Source organism: Microcaecilia unicolor, chromosome 8 (assembly GCF_901765095.1).
Source record: "Microcaecilia unicolor chromosome 8, aMicUni1.1, whole genome shotgun sequence".
NCBI classification, from domain to species: domain Eukaryota; kingdom Metazoa; phylum Chordata; class Amphibia; order Gymnophiona; family Siphonopidae; genus Microcaecilia; species Microcaecilia unicolor.
Genome location: NC_044038.1, coordinates 185,667,834 through 185,681,410, shown reverse-complemented (window position 1 = coordinate 185,681,410; position 13,577 = coordinate 185,667,834). Strand labels below are relative to the sequence as shown.

The following is a 13,577-nucleotide window of genomic DNA, read 5'->3' as shown; positions in this document are numbered from 1 at the left end:
CCCTTTTCTGAAAGGTTGTCAGTCCATTAGCACGCGACATTTACCAAAATGCCATTTTTGGGGTCTAATAAAATCCAAACACATTTATAAGAATGGCTAAAAAATTAAAATCCTGTACAGTTTTTTGATGCTAATTCCGATGAAATACATTTTAACATTAGGGATGCAAAATTCAGTCAAACAAGTTGACTCAAAGTGTGCATCAAAATTGGTTGCGACTCATCGGAACATATTTGGACCAATATTCAGACCGCAACAACTTCCATGGAAACAAAGATACGGACTTGAAATTTTGAACAAACATTATGCTTGTGCTGGACATAATACTGCCAGATTTGCAACTAACCAGCATCTACAACCGCCCTCCAGGATCTCTTCAAAGTTGGCACTGTCAGCGCAAATGGTAAAATATACCAAAGTTCAAAGCCAGTTATTAAAAAAGAGTCTGCCTGAATCAGCTTGTGAACAGTATCATCTGAAAGAGAAAATTGTGTTCTACAACACTGATTTCCTTAGCATCCCTCCAGACCGGCCCAGGATTGGACTGATGGGGTTGTGCTCGCCTTCCAGCAGGTTGGAGACTGAGAAAAAAACTCTGACTCTAGCGAGCCAGTAGGAGCCCTGGTCACGTGACCCTAGCCTCAGTATTTTCTCAGTCTCCCAGCAGGTAGGAAGTGAGCCCATTAGTCTCTCTTTATTTTCTGACTTGTCTGAATTTTTTGTCTAGTTGGTACTTTATTCTGTGCCACAGGAATTCTTTGGAGGCTTGTTAGAATTTCAATTTTGCCTCAGGGGTGTTATACTCGGGTGTCCCAGGTCCCTCCCCCTTTTCCTCCCCACCTCCCTGCTAACGAGTAAAAGGGTGTTGCCTTTGGGAGAGACAGCCAGGTTTAAAATATAAAATATTTAAAAAAAAAAAAAAGAGAAAGCTAAGCAGAAGCAGTGCTTCCCCATAGACCTAACAAGCAGACAGCTCCGTTTAGTGTTTATTATTTTTCTGTCTGTGTGCATGATAGCAGCTCCTTAAAAAAAAAAACAAACAAACAAACGCTGAGAACTTTTCTATTTCTGTTTCTGGTTCTCCAATGGTTGAGTTTCGCGGGTGTGTAGTTTGCTAAGCGCTATTTTTGTCTTCGGAGCGTCTTTTGCTTTAAAAGATTTTAGGCGCCAACTAGTTTGTCGCGTGCACGCCCATTCCCGCGATGTCGGCAAAGCTTAAGCGGTGCGCTGTATGTCAGCGTTGGGGGGTTGGCTCCTCCGTCACTTGCAAATTTTGTATGGCGGTGATTGGAGCGTCGGGCTCTACGGTTCCTTCTGCTTCGGGGATTCAGTCTTCAGCTCCCGTTCCTGATCCGCCGCCATGTCAGAGATGCTGAAACGATGTGCTGTCCGCCAGTGTCAGGGGGTTTTTCTTCCGGCTCCTGTAAGTACTGTACCGCTCTGGCGGGTGCGTCGAGCCCTTCTTTGCCTTCGTCGTCGGCAGTTCCGTTGTCGGTTCAAAGTTTATCGCCGTCGATGCCGGTGTCAGTAAGTTCTGAGAGGTCAGGCCAGAGGCCGCTCCCGCGGTTTTTGGCGCAAACGGCGGCCATTTTGAATCTTGCTCCATAAGTACATAAGTAATGCCATACTGGGAAAAGACCAAGGGTCCATCGAGCCCAGCATCTTGTCCACGACAGCGGCCAATCCAGGCCAAGGGCACCTGGCAAGCTTCCCAAACGTACAAACATTCTATACATGTTATTCCTGGAATTTTGGATTTTTCCAAGTCCGTTTAGTAGCGGTTTATGGACTTGTCCTTTAGGAAACCGTCCAACCCCTTTTTAAACTCTGCTAAGATAACCGCCTTTTCTGGCAATGAATTCCAGAGTTTAATTACACGTTGGGTGAAGAAAAATTTTCTCCGATTTGTTTTAAATTTACTACACTGTAGTTTAATCGCATGCCCCCTAGTCCTAGTATTTTTTGGAAAGCGTGACCAGACACTTCACATCCACCTGTTCCACTCCACTCATTATTTTATATACCTCTATCATGTCTCCCCTCAGCCGTCTCATCTCCAAGCTGAATAGCCCTAGCCTCCTTAGTCTTTCTTCATAGGGAAGTCGTCCCATCCCCGCTATCATTTTAGTCGCCCTTCGCTGCACCTTTTCCAATTCTACTATATCTTTCTTGAGATGCGGCGACCAGAATTGAACACAATACTCAAGGTGCGGTCGCACCATGGAGCGATACAACGGCATTATAACATCCTCACACCTGTTTTCCATACCTTTCCTAATAATACCCAACATTCTATTCGCTTTCCTAGCCGCAGCAGCACACTGAGCAGAAGGTTTCAGTGTGTTATCGACGACGACACCCAGATCCCTTTCTTGGTCCGTAACTCCTAACGTGGAAACTTGCATGACGTAGCTATAATTCGGGTTCTTTTTTCCCCACATGCATCACCTTGCACTTGCTCACATTAAACGTCATCTGCCATTTAGCCGCCCAGTCTCCCAGTCTCGTAAGGTCCTCTTGTAATTTTTCACAATCCTGTCGCGAGTTAACGACTTTGAATAACTTTGTGTCATCAGCAAATTTAATTACCTCGCTAGGTACTCCCATCTTTAAATCATTTATAAATATATTAAAAAGCAGCGGTCCTAGCACAGACCCCTGAGGAACCCCACTAACTACCCTTCTCCATTGTGAATACTGCCCATTTAACCCCACTCTCTGTTTCCTATCCTTCAACCAGTTTTTAATCCACAATAGGACTGTTCCTCCTATCCCATGACCCTCCAATTTCCTCTGTAGCCTTTCATGAGGTACCTTGTCAAACGCCTTTTGAAAATCCAGATACACAATATCAACCGGCTCCCCTTTGTCCACATGTTTGTTTACTCCTTCAAAGAATTGAAGTAAATTGGTCAGGCAAGATTTCCCCACACAAAAGCCGTGCTGACTCGGTCTCAGTAATCCATGTCCTCGGATGTGCTCTGTAATTTTGTTTTTAATAATAGCCTCTACCATTTTCCCCGGAACCGATGTCAGACTCACCGGTCTATAATTTCCCGTATCTCCCCTGGAGCCTTTTTTAAAAATGGGCGTTACATTGGCCACCCTCCAATCTTCCAGTACCACGCTCGATTTTAAGGATAAGTTGCATATCACTAGCAGTAGCTCCGCAAGCTCATTTTTCAGTTCTATCAGTACTCTAGGATGAATACCATCCGGTCCAGGAGATTTGCTACTCTTCAGTTTGCTGAACTGCCCCATTACGTCCTCCAGGTTTACTGTGAAGTCAGTAAGTTTCTCCGACTCGTCCGCTTGAAATACCATTTCCGACACCGGTATCCCACCCAAATCTTCCTCGGTGAAGACCGAAGCAAAGAATTCATTCAGTCTCTCCGCTAAGTCTTTGTCTTCCTTGATTGCCCCTTTTACCCCTCGGTCATCCAGCGGCCCAACCGATTCTTTTGCTGGCTTCCTGCTTTTAATATACCGAAAAAATTTTTTACTATGTTTTTTTGCCTCTGCTATCTTTTTTTCGTAATCCCTCTTGGCCTTCTTTATTTGCGCCTTGCATTTGCTTTGACACTACTTATGCTGCTGCTTGTTATTTTCAGACGGTTCCTTCTTCCATTTTCTGAAGGCGTTTCTTTTAGCCCTAATAGCTTCCTTCACCTCACTTTTCAGCCAGGCCGGCTGTCTTTTGGAGTTCCGTCTTCCTTTTCTAATTCGCGGAATATGTATGGCCTGGGCCTCCAGGATGGTATTTTTGAACAGTGTCCACGCCTGTTGTACAGTTTTTACTCTCTCAGTTGCCCCCCTAAGTTTTTTTTTTTACCGTTCTTCTCATTTTATCATAGTCTCCTTTTTTTAAGTTAAACGCTAACGTATTTGACTTTCTGTGTACAGTTACTTCAAGGTCGATATCAAAACTGATCATATTATGGTCACTGTTATCAAGCGGCTCCAGTACCATAACGTCCCTCACCAGATCATGCGCTCCACTAAGGACCAAGTCTAGAATTTTTCCTTCTCTCGTCGGCTCCTGCACCAGTTGCTCCATAAAGCTGTCGTTGATTTCATCAAGGAATTGTATCTCTGTAGCGTGTCCCGATGTTACATTTACCCAGTCTTTATTTGGATAATTGAAGTCACCCATTATTATCACATTGCCCATTTTGTTCGCGTCTCTGATTTCTTTTATCATTTCTGTGTCTACCTGCTCATCCTGGCGAGGCGGACGGTAGTACACTCCTGTCACCGTTTTTTTCCCTTTTATACATGGAATTTCAACCCACAATGATTCAAAGGTGTGATTTGTGTCCTGCTGAATTTGTAATCTATCTGAGTCAAGGCTCTCGTTAATATACAATGCTACCCCTCCACCAGTCCGGTCCACCCTATCACTACGATATACTTTGTACCCCGGTATGACAGTGTCCCACTGGTTATCCTCCTTCCACCAGGTCTCAGTAATGCCTATTATATCCAATTTTTCATTTAGTGCAATATATTCCAACTCTCCCATCTTATTTCTTAGACTCCTAGCATTTGCATATAGACATTTCAGAGTATGTTTGTTGTTCTTATTTGCATGATGCTTAGTACCTGACACTATTGATTTGATATCTTTTGTCTGATCTTTAGTTGTATTTAAGGGCACCTGGTCTACCACGGTCTGTTGTGCAACCTCACTATCCAGAAACCCTATCTTCCCTGTTTGTGAGGTATCTTTGCAAGATACCTTTTCCCGAACCATGCGCTTTTGAGCGACTGTCGGCCTTCCCCCCATTTCTAGTTTAAAAGCTGCTCTATCTCCTTTTTAAAACTTTAGTTAGTTGTGATTATGATGTCATTTCCGACCTTACATGGATGCGGATGCCTTATAAGCCACAGGGGATAAGCAGGTCTTGCTTTGTCTTGTGGATTGCTTGAGAGAAAAAAGAATGAGGAAGAAAAGAATTATGCAGCCTTAACCCTTGTCCCTGAGGAAAGTGATTGAAACCCCGCGGAGTCGGGCGGTTTCAGGGGAAGGCAACTGACGAATGTTTCAGCAAGGCAAGATAGTTCTGCCAGGGAGGCAAGAACTTAAGAGATAAGTGCACAGTTTTCACCTAGTATATACAATTTTAAAAGTGATAAGCGATTTTATAGCTCTGAGGTGATTGGGAAGCATATAAAATGAGCATATGTTGCTCCCCCCAAAAAAATTTGTTAGAGTTACCTGATGAAAGAAGTGCTATGCCACTTTGTAGCAGCATTATTGACTGCAGTAATAGTGGTAAATATCTGAGGGTACTCTATACACATAAAAAACATTTCTATTATACTATACTGGTGTGAACTGTTTTACAGCACTCTTGAAGTTGGTGGCTATAAGTCCTGGTTTGTGTGTACAAGTCCACACAATTTGAGGCATTCAAAAAATGTTACTTCTACTATATTAAGTGTAAGCATTGTGGATCATCATACTTTTGGTTTTCACTGACCTTGCTACTGCAAGTACAACTTTTCAGGGCAATACGCACAGCGCAAGACGGTTAATGGGATGTAGGTGCTATGAGAACAGTAAGAGGAGTGTGCCCATCCCTTATGGAACCCTCACATTTCACCAATTTTGAAGCCGGTTTTCCACACAGATGTGCAGGTTAAAGTTTAGCTTGTTTAATCTCAGCTCTAAAAAATTTCATATTTGAAATCTTGTAAACAAATAGCAACTCTTTATTTCTCTATTACGTGGGATAATTGTAAGAGGTACCCTGGGGGAAGGGGGTTCACTATATTGGGCTCCAGCATATCTCTGGTTGGACTGACGATTTATCAGTGAATGGCACCCAGTGGCTTGGTGGCCTGGGAAGAGCACTAGGGGAAGATTAGACTACTAATTTCACAATGGATAGGACCTTGTTACAAGACAATATCAATTTGGTTTTGGGAAGGGACAAGTATTCTTTCCCCCATTTTGCATGGTCTGCCAGGCAACTGCAGATTGACTATATCCAGGTCCTCTTTCTTTCTTCAGGTGCATCTTCTTTACGGGCGTAGTTTCCTGCTCTTTTGCCTTTCTGCCGGTTATAAGGCTGGTAGTTCTTGACAACGCCTTGGCAGTAGCCTATATCAATCGGCAGAGGGTAACAGGGTGCCGGTAAGAGGCGGAGTGTTTCCTGGTATGGGCAGAAGCTCATCTCACTGCCATATCAGCCTCGCATGTAGCAGGAGTTGACCAATATTCAAGCGGACTTTCCCAGTCGTCGCACGCTCGATCCAGGCAAATGCGCTCTCAGCAATCGATGCGTTTTAGTTGCTAGTACGTCATTTGGGCACTCCAGTTTTCCATCTGTTTGCTTACAGACTCAACTCAAAGTTCCTCCGAGTTTCTTTACGCGCTTCCTCCGTAGCCTCTATTAGGTCGTTTCCTTCAAAAGATAGAGGAACATGGGAAGCCAGTAATTCTGGTGCTCCCAGATTGGCCTTCACGCTCTTGATACGCGAATCTGCAGCAGCTGAAGGTGATGTCTTCTCTTCGACTTCCGCTATACAAGTCCTTGCTGATTCAAGGGCCGACTTTCCTCAGCTCGATTTTGTCTTACGACTTGTTTATTGAACGAGCCCGTTTAGATCATAGGGTTTTTTTTTTTATTTCCACCGTGCTTCGGTCTCGTCGTCGCTCCACCTCTCTCAGCTATTTTCGCACCTGGAGAATTTTTGAGACTTGCTGGGCAGATGCTGGGATTGCTCTTTTTTGAGTTTCCGTGGCTCAGATGTTTTTCTGCAGCGAGGATTTGAGGAAAGACTGTCTCTTTCTTCACTTAAAATGCAGGTGGCAGCTCTGTCCGGCTTCATAGGTCGAATTTGGGGTAAGTCGGGGGTAGTCTTCCCGAAGTCGCCCATTTCCCATTTCTTAAAAGAAGTTAGCCTTCGGCCACCGGTCAGATCGATCTTTCCATGTTGGGACCTTAATCTGGTGTTTTCGGCTCTCACGGGGCCTCCGTTTGCACCATGGCAAACTTGTTTTTTGAAAGACTTAACCCTAAAGGCAGTGGTTTTTGGTGTCTATTGCGTCTGCTAGGAGAGTTTCGGAGTTGCAAGTTTTTTCCTGCAGGTCTCCATTTCTGCAGTTTTCTAAAGAGCGAGTGGTCCTTCTCGCTCTCTCTCTCAGTTTCATCTGTCACAGTCGGTTTTCTTCCTGTTCTGGGATTGGTCTCAGGAAATCTGGACTGACCCTACTCGACATTTCGCCCATTAGATTGTAAGCTCCTTGGAGCAGGGACTGTCCTTTTTTCTTAATCTGTACAGCGCTGCGTAACCCTAGTAGCGCTCTAGAAATGTTAAGTAGTAGTAGTAGTAGTAGTACACATGAGCAGTAGACATTGCGTGCTTTGCATGGTAAGAGAGTGCTTAAACGATATCTCGCAGTCACTGAGGTTTTTCGCCGCTCGGATTGTCTTTTGCTTGTTGCTGGTCACCATAAGAGTTTTTTTCGGCTTCTAAGCCTACGTTATCTAGGGGGTTTTAAAGAGATGATAACTTCAGTCTACCTCTCGGCAGGCAAGGCAGTCCCGGAGGCTAGTAATGCTCATTCCACTACAGCGCAGGCAGCATCATCCACGGAGTATTCCTTGATGCCTCCTGCAGAGATTTGTAAGGCGGCGACTTGGCCCTCTCTCCATTCTTTTTTCTATACATTCCAGAATTGATGTTCATTGTTGGCAGGAGACGGTCTTTGCATCGCAGGTACTCACTGCAGCCTTGCTGGGGTCCCACCCATAGAACTACTGCTTTGTTACGTCCCATCAGTCCAATCCTGGGCCGGTCCGGAGGGATGCTAAGGAAGGAGAAATTAGACCTTACCTGCTAATTTGCTTTCCTTTAATCCCTCCGGACCGGCCCAGGCCCCTCCCTGTTTCAGTTTTTCTGTCTGGGTTTGCATGTTCTATTTATTTGCAGAGCTGTTTTTTGCTAGTTAGTTAGTCAAATAAAAAAAAAAAAAAAAGAATCATTGATCTTCTGTTATGGCCATACCGCTGCTCTGGTAAGGGTATGTGGTGAGCCATTACAGTGAGGCCATACCACTGCTCTGGTAAGGGTACGTGGTGAGCCATTACAGTGAGGCCATACCACTGCCCTGGTAAGGGTACGTGGTGAGCCATTACAGTGAGGCCATACCGCTGCTCTGGTGAGAGTTGTCGGTGAGCCTTTATTAGAGCACGTTTTCAATAGTGCTCCCTGGTTGCTGGAATTCCTTGGGGCACAGAATGTCTTGTTCTTCTTCTTGCTGCTTTGTTATTCAAATACTGAGGCTAGGGTCACGTGACCAGGGCTCCTATTGGCTCGCTAGAGTCAGAGTTTTTTTCTCAGTCTCCAACCTGGTGGAAGGCGAGCACAACCCCATCAGTCCAATCCTGGGCCGGTCCGGAGGGATTAAAGGAAAGCAAATTAGCAGGTAAGGTCTAATTTCTCCATGTTTTTGTTTTGCAATGCCACCATTAAGTAGCTATTTACTCAGGTCAAAGTATGTAATATTTATTCTCCGAGGACAAGCAGGCTGCTTGTTCTCACGACTGGGTGACGTCCGCGGCAGCCCCCACCAACCGGAAAGAAGCTTCGCGGGACGGTCGGCACGCAGGGCACGCCCACCGCGCATGCGCGGCCGTCTTCCCGCCCGTGCGCGACCGCTCCCGCCAGTTCCTTTTTTTCCGCGCCTGGAGAGAGTCGTGTTTTGCGCTCTCTCTGTTCAGCCGCCGGATCGTTCGATCGCGTATACGCTGATCGTGCTTTTTTCTAACTTTGTTTATCGGTTTTAGTTACCGCCCGGTTTCCTTTAAAAAAAAAAAAAAAAAAAAGAAACCCTGCGCGTGTGGGCCGCGGGACCGAACCCTGTCTGACCCGGTACCTCGAGACCGAGGGGGATCGACCTCCTCCTCCTCCATGCCCTCCGGCGCCGGTGACGTGCATCGGAAGAAAGACAAGAAGCGTCGTCACCGGTCGCCTTCGGTGCATCCCGATGTCGGAGAGGAGACGCCGCCGAAGCGTCATCGTCGTGAGGAGAGGTCTCCGTCGGTTGTGGAGGTACCGACGCGTCGGGGTTCCGGCACCTCGGTGCCGTCTCCTGGCCCCCAGCAGCTTCCGGCACCGACACCCTTACCGGCCCCACCGCCTTTCCCGGCAGCGGGCCTGGACGAGTGCCTCAGAGCCATCCTTCCGGGGATCCTGGAAGGGCTGATGCGCCAGGCTGCACCCCCGGCGCCGATGACTGGGGCGCCGGCGAGCTCTAGCCCGGCGCCGGGGCTGTCGACACCGCCGCCGCTTGCGGTGCCGGTCTCGACCGCCACGCAGGTGGAGTCCCCGTCGACGTCGATGGAGGGAGCTCCGTCCCCGCCGGCACGGGAGTCCACCGCTCGACGACACCGAGACCTCGGTGCCTCGACGTCGAGCCGGGCCCGGTACAGGACTCAGCTACATGAGCTAATGTCTGATACCGAGGATGAGGACTCGTGGGGGGAAGAGGAGGACCCTAGATATTTCTCCTCAGAGGAGTCTACGGGCCTTCCCTCGGACCCCACGCCTTCACCGGAGAGGAAGCTCTCACTTCCTGAGAGTCTCTCCTTTGCCTCCTTTGTGCGGGATATGTCTATCAGCATTCCCTTCCCCGTGGTCTCTGTGGAAGAGCCGAGGGCCGAGATGCTCGAGGTCCTCGACTATCCATCACCACCTAGAGAGTCCTCCACGGTGCCGCTGCACAATGTCCTGAAGGAGACGCTGCTCCGGAACTGGGTGCGACCATTAACTAACCCCACCATTCCCAAGAAAGCAGAGTCCCAGTACAGGATCCACTCTGACCCAGAGCTCATGCGGCCCCAATTGCCCCATGACTCAGCGGTCGTGGATTCTGCTCTCAAGAGGGCACGGAGTTCGAGGGATACCGCCTCGGCGCCCCCGGGGCGGGAGTCTCGTTTGGGAGGAAGGCCTACCAATCCTCCATGCTCGTGACCCGCATCCAGTCATACCTGCTCTATATGAGCATCCACATGCGGACCAATGTGCAACAGCTGGCGGACCTGGTCGAGAAGCTCCCGCCGGAGCAGTCCAGGCCTTATCAGGAGGTGGTCAGGCAGCTGAAGGCGTGCAGAAAGTTCCTGTCCAGGGGTATTTTTGACACCTGTGACGTGGCATCTCGTGCTGCGGCCCAAGGTATAGTGATGCGCAGGCTCTCATGGCTGCGTGCCTCTGACCTGGACAACCGCACCCAGCAGAGACTGGCTGACGTCCCTTGCCGGGGGGATAACATTTTCGGTGAGAAGGTCGAGCAGATGGTGGACCAACTGCATCAGCGGGAAACCGCTCTCGACAAGCTCTCCCACCGGGCGCCTTCAGCATCCACCTCCACAGGTGGACGTTTTTCCCGGGCCCGGCAGGCTGCACCCTATTCTTTTGCGAAGCGTAGGTACAACCAGCCGGCCAGAAGGCCTCGTCAGGCACAGGGACAGCCCCAGCGCGCTCGTTCTCGTCAACAGCGTGCGCCTAAGCAGCCCCCTGCGCCTCCACAGCAAAAGCCGGGGACGGGCTTTTTACTGGATCCACGGGAACATAGCCGCCCTACAAGTGTCCGTACCGGACGATCTGCCGGTCGGAGGGAGGTTAAAATTCTTTCACCAAAGGTGGCCTCTCATAACCTCCGACCAGTGGGTTCTCCAAATAGTGCGGTGCGGATACGCCCTGAATTTGGCCTCCCTGCCTCCAAATTGTCCTCCGGGAGCTCAGTCTTTCAGCTCCCACCACAAGCAGGTACTTGCAGAGGAACTCTCCGCCCTTCTCAGCGCCAATGCGGTCGAGCCCGTACCACCCGGGCAGGAAGGGCAGGGATTCTATTCCAGGTACTTCCTTGTGGAAAAGACAACAGGGGGGATGCGTCCCATCCTAGACCTGAGAGGCCTGAACAAATTCCTGGTCAAAGAAAAGTTCAGGATGCTTTCCTTGGGCACCCTTCTGCCAATGATTCAGAAAAACGATTGGCTATGTTCCCTGGATTTAAAGGACGCATATACTCGCATACCGATACTGCCAGCTCACAGACAGTATCTCAGATTCCGCCTGGGCGCACGGCACTTTCAGTATTGTGTGCTGCCCTTTGGGCTCGCCTCTGCCCCACGAGTGTTTACCAAGTGCCTCGTGGTGGTAGCGGCCTACCTACGCAAGCTGGGAGTGCACGTGTTCCCATATCTCGACGATTGGCTGGTCAAGAACACCTCGGAGGCAGGAGCCCTCCGGTCCATGCAGTGCACTATTCAACTTCTGGAGCTGCTGGGGTTTGTGATAAATTACCCAAAGTCCCATCTCCAGCCAACTCAGTCTCTGGAATTCATAGGAGCGCTGCTGAATTCCCAGACGGCTCAGGCCTACCTTCCCGAAGCGAGGGCCACCAACCTTTTGGCCCTGGCTTCGCAGACCAGAGCGTCTCAGCAGATCACAGCTCGGCAGATGTTGAGACTTCTGGGTCATATGGCCTCCACAGTTCATGTGACTCCCATGGCTCGTCTTCACATGAGATCTACTCAATGGACCCTAGCTTCCCAGTGGTTCCAAGCCACCGGGAATCTAGAAGATGTCATCCGCCTCTCCACCAGTTGCCGCACTTCACTGCTCTGGTGGACCATCCGGACCAATTTGACCCTGGGACGTCCATTCCAAATTCCGCAGCCCGTGAAAGTGCTGACGACGGATGCATCTCGCCTGGGGTGGGGAGCCCATGTCGATGGGCTTCACACCCAGGGTCTGTGGTCCCTCCAGGAAAAGGATCTGCAGATCAACCTCCTGGAGCTCTGAGCGATCTGGAACGCACTGAAGGCTTTCAGAGATCGGCTGTCCTGCCAAATTATCCAAATTCAGACAGACAATCAGGTTGCAATGTATTACGTCAACAAGCAGGGGGGCACCGGATCTCGCCCCCTATGCCAGGAGGCCGTCGGGATGTGGCGTTGGGCGTGTCGGTTCGGCATGCTCCTCCAAGCCACGTAACTGGCAGGCGTAAACAACAGTCTGGCCGACAGACTGAGCAGAGTCATGCAACCCCACGAGTGGTCGCTCCATTCCAGAGTGGTACGCAAGATCTTCCGAGCGTGGGGCACCCCCTCGGTGGACCTTTTCGCCTCTCAGACCAACCACAAGCTGCCTCTGTTCTGTTCCAGACTTCAGGCACACGGCAGGCTAGCGTCGGATGCCTTTCTCCTCCATTGGGGGACCGACCTCCTGTATGCTTATCCTCCCATACCTTTGGTGGGGAAGACCTTACTGAAGCTCAAGCAAGACCGCGGCACCATGATTCTGATAGCGCCCTTTTGGCCCCGTCAGATCTGGTTCCCTCTTCTTCTGGAGTTGTCCTCAGAAGAACCGTGGAGATTGGAGTGTTTTCCGACTCTCATTTCGCAGAACGACGGAGCGTTACTGCACCCCAACCTTCAGTCTCTGGCTCTCACGGCCTGGATGTTGAGGGCGTAGACTTCACTGCGTTGGGTCTGTCTGAGGGTGTCTCCCGGGTCTTACTTGCCTCTAGGAAGGATTCCACTAAAAAGAGTTACTTTTTCAAGTGGAGGAGGTTTGTCGTGTGGTGTGAGAGCAAGGCCCTAGAACCTCGTTCTTGCCCTGCACAGAACCTGCTTGAATACCTTCTGCACTTATCAGAGTCTGGCCTCAAGACCAACTCAGTAAGGAATCACCTTAGTGCGATTAGTGCTTACCATTATCGTGTGGAAGGTAAAGCCATCTCTGGAGAGCCTTTAGTCGTTCGATTCATGAGAGGCTTGCTTTTGTCAAAGCCCCCTATCAAGCCTCCTACTGTGTCATGGGATCTCAACGTCGTCCTCACCCAGCTGATGAAACCTCCTTTTGAGCCACTGAATACCTGCCATCTGAAGTACTTGACCTGGAAGGTCATTTTCTTGGTGGCAGTTACTTCAGCTCGTAGGGTCAGTGAGCTTCAAGCCCTAGTAGCTCATGCTCCATATACCAAATTTCATCACAACAGAGTAGTGCTCCGCACCCACCCAAAGTTCCTGCCGAAGGTGGTGCCGGAGTTCCATCTTAACCAGTCAATTGTCTTGCCAACATTCTTCCCCAGGCCGCATACCCGCCCTGCTGAACGTCAGTTGCACACATTGGACTGCAAGAGAGCATTGGCCTTCTACTTGGAGCGGACACAGCCCAACAGACAGTCCGCCCAATTGTTTATTTCTTTCGACCCTAACAGGCTAGGGGTCGCTGTCGGGAAACGCACCATCTCTAATTGGCTAGCAGATTGCATTTCCTTCACTTACGCCCAGGCTGGGCTGACTCTTGAGGGTCATGTCACGGCTCATAGTGTTAGAGCCATGGCAGCGTCAGTGGCCCACTTGAAGTCAGCCACTATTGAAGAGATTTGCAAGGCTGCGACGTGGTCATCTGTCCACACATTCACCTCACATTACTGCCTCCAGCAGGATACCCGACGCGACAGTCGGTTCGGGCAGTCGGTGCTGCAGAATCTGTTTGGGGTGTAAATCCAACTCCACCCTCCAGGACCCGAATTTATTCTGGTCAGGCTGCACTCT

General features: G+C 49.5%; 1 protein-coding gene across 5 annotated transcripts in view; it reads left to right on the top strand.

The window, feature by feature from the left end:
* BRD8 (bromodomain containing 8) overlaps nucleotides 1-13,577 on the top strand; it is a 235,522-nt gene that overhangs the window by 167,533 nt on the left and 54,412 nt on the right. The gene's annotated exons all lie outside the window — the stretch shown is intronic.